At 43.7% G+C, this 3,497-nt stretch overlaps 1 long non-coding RNA gene across 1 annotated transcript; it reads left to right on the top strand.

The window, feature by feature from the left end:
* Nucleotides 1-465: 465 nt before the first annotated feature.
* Nucleotides 466-2,864, top strand: LOC131831331 (uncharacterized). The gene is made up of 3 exons (XR_009353600.1): nucleotides 466-603; nucleotides 1,833-1,919; nucleotides 2,628-2,864. It is a non-coding gene; the product is annotated as an uncharacterized LOC131831331 (long non-coding RNA).
* Nucleotides 2,865-3,497: the final 633 nt, after the last annotated feature.

Below are 3,497 nucleotides of genomic sequence, written 5' to 3'. Positions count from 1 at the left end.
TACATTGCCAAATGTAAAAGCCACTTTTGACCATGTAAGTGCCCTTGCGATGCAGATTCCTGGGCCTTAACCTCAGAGAGCTGGCATGGGGACAGGGAATCTGCATTTTCACCAATTCACCAAGAGATCCTGCTGTAGATTGTCGGAGGGTCCCACTTTGGGGAACTCCGTTCTCGATCCTTGGTGTACTCTAGACTCTGTGAATCTACAAATGACAGGTCCCTTCTCCCTTTCCAGCTATGATGTAGGCTCAACCTTCTGTGCACCTGCACAAGATACGCATCTGGAGTTTGCGGGGACGGGGGGGTGCCCTTCTGCCCTTTCTGTTAGCAAGCTGAGTGATGAAGGCATTTGGCTTTTATACCTCTGAGTGGGCAATGATGGCATTTTGGTGTCACAAGGCAAGGCGTGGGACACCCATTCTGCTGGCGCTGATAATGGCAGGTGTGGCAGATCTGGCACCTGCAGCCCTCCGGGCAGCTTCCGGCTCAGGGGGGCTCCTCATGGCATCATCGGCAGCAGTGGCGATGTGGTTTGGAAGCCAGTATTTCCCAGGCTGAACAAAAGTAGTTACGTGCTCTCCCTCAGAAGCCTTGCTCCGAGGTATGGTTTTAGGCATCACAACCTGAAATTTGTTCTCCAACTTCCATTTCATACAGCCCCTACAGAATGACTTGCCCGAACTAACTGGAGGGGATTTCATCCTCTACAACTGAGTCTGAAAGGATAGTTTCGCTACACAGACAAATCAATCTGACCACATTATAAATGACATGGGCGGGGGGGGGGGGGGGGGACTTGTTTTGGTTTTTTGTTCTTTTGTTGTTGTTGTTGTGGGGTTTGTTGTTTGTTTTTTATGTTTTGTTTTGTTTTGTTTTCCTCAAACAGGTATCAGCTGCAAGACTTCTTCACAAGACTCAGTAGCCATCAAATAAAATAAACCTAAAAATCCATCCTCAAAAGACAAATATTTCCTACCAAGGAGAGTTTCCATTTAGCGATGTCCGCATTGTTAGAACAATTGCATTACCTCCAAAGGTGATCCTATTTTAAAAAACAAAAACCAAACAGACCAAAAACCCACCCTCCTTAGGATATAGGATTTCCGGCCCAGTTTGTTAGGAAGTCGGTGCTCCTTTACCTGGTGACAATAGGAGGCAATGGAAGTAAAACAGAGAGAAGACTGAGAATCTGTTTTCTTTTCTTTCTTTCTTTTTTTTTTTTTAAGATTTTTAAAATTTATTTGAGAGATAGAAACAGAGAGTGCTAGCGTGCGTGGGAGTGGGTAAGGGCAGGGGGAGAGGGAGAAGCAGGCTCCCAACTGAGCAGGGAGCCTGACTTGGGGTTTAATCCCAGGAGCCAAAGACAGATGCTTAACTGACTGAGCCACTCAGGAGCCGCCAGACTATCTGTTTTCAAGGAGCACACAAACAGCCCAACCAAGTATTAGGCTCACTGTGACAAGTGCTCTAAAAGCATAGTCGCAAGGGCAGTTACTTAGCCTTACTGCCCTCCACGTGGTACCCAGGCATTTTGTGCTCATGTGGCCTGAGTCCACAGGCTTACTCCTACAAACTGACATTTCATGTGAACGCTTACTATCCATGTGTCCTCGGTAGTGATTACATCATGAGAATCCCAAGGACAAAGGGCTTTTGAGGAGTTAGCAAGTTGAGATCGGGAGGTTTCTACCAGGGAAATGTGTTTAATGGGAAGTTCGAGTGTAGGATAATAATATTGAATCAATCCTATTTCTAAAACTAAGAAAAAATTCAAATAAGTGCCTATGGTTAAAACACCAATGCTGATTAACATAATTTTTAACCATGCAGATTTATGAGATGACGTTGGCAAACACACCCACTCTATTTTTGTCTTGGGAATTGAATTTGGGGGAGAAAAGGGAACTCGGTCCAAAGGTAAGTTTGTAGCCTGGTATTATGATAGCATTGAAAAGAAGAAAGATGCTTTAATTGGCAAAAGTTTTCATAAGAGAGGCCATAAGAAAACAAGAGTTTTGGCTCCTTCAACTCATATGTTGTTGGAGCTCGGCAGGGGGCTCAGAACTATAAGACTTGCTCAAAGTCAGTGCAACTTGGGAAAAGTGAAGCTAGAATGTGACACTCAGTTCATCAAACCCTAAAATCTGTATTTCCTACCATAATTCGTTGCACCCATGAGCTAGCAGGAATCTCAGAGAATACATCTAATTAGGAAAATGGTGCTCTAAACCAGTACTGGTCCACTGCTAATCCAGTACTGATACACATAGCTTTTAGCTACTAGGTGTGACCTTCCAAACTCTTTCTTTATATCATTTTAACACTTGTCTCTTATTATGGTCAAATGGTCAAATAGAGATTCCCAATATTCTATTTTCTCTAAATCCCAAGGAATGGGTCACATCCTCTCTCTGAACAGAGAAGATCAGGAACTAAATGTCACAGACGCAGGACTTCTCAGTTTGTTCACAAAACAACATTGGGGAGAGATTTGGGCATTGGGCATTGGGGAGAGAGTGAGGGCACTTGACTTTACATCCTGTATCCCTGGGGCAAGTAAAAAGGGTGTGCAGTTTACTGGTACTTGGGTAAATTGATTAAGTCATAGTCTGTCTATCCTTTCAGGGTCAACTGAAAAGAAAAAGAAGAAAGTGTGATAACTTTTGCATTTACAGAAAGGAAGCCTGAAGAACAATCTGATCACACTGTTCTCCACTCTCCACGTGTATGTTTCTAACCAGGTTTGCATCTACCCAGTCATTCCTCCATTCATTTGTCCATTCCTTCAATGAACTTTTCTTGACCACCTAGTGTGGACCCGACAACGTGCTGGGCATTGAGGAAACAACAAATAAGACACATTTCTCACTCAAATCTAATTGGAATCCTCACTTCCCTCAGTAAACATGTATCCGTGTAGGAGGCACTGGATTGGGTGGGCACTTCAGGGACATGTAATGAGGCATGGCATGGCAGAGTCCTTGTCCTTCAAGGGTTCGTCTCCCAGAGGAGACAGCCATGCACTTAAAAGGCTAAGTAACATTATGCAATGCTAAGTGCCAGTGGAGTGGTATGAAGTCCAAGTGCAACCTGCATTCCAGAGACGGGGAGATCACTCTTGGTCTGGGCAGGTGGGGAAGCTGTAACAGTGGCAGAATTGTGGTCAAAGCTAATAATTACTCCACAGCATTGCAAGGACGACGGGATAATTTCTTTGATAGAACAAAATCTTTGGGGTTTAAATTGACCTCATGGAAATAAACCGGGGGCTTAAAGAGTCACAGGTTTCATTTATGTCATAAGGGTTCATTTGTGGGTGACTAATTCCTGAAAACAGGAACTTGTCTGTCCAGGCTGGAGTCATCGTGAACAGGAGAGATGAAGGTTCGTGATTCTTTTGAAAATTATTCAACACTAATTGTGTTTGGCACTTTTTAAATAAGGAAAATTACCCTAAACTGGACGGTTTAGATTACATTGTTATCTGTAAGAGGT

Source organism: Mustela lutreola, chromosome 5 (genome assembly GCF_030435805.1).
Source record: "Mustela lutreola isolate mMusLut2 chromosome 5, mMusLut2.pri, whole genome shotgun sequence".
Lineage (NCBI taxonomy): Eukaryota > Metazoa > Chordata > Mammalia > Carnivora > Mustelidae > Mustela > Mustela lutreola.
This window is presented reverse-complemented; position numbering and strand designations above follow the sequence as displayed.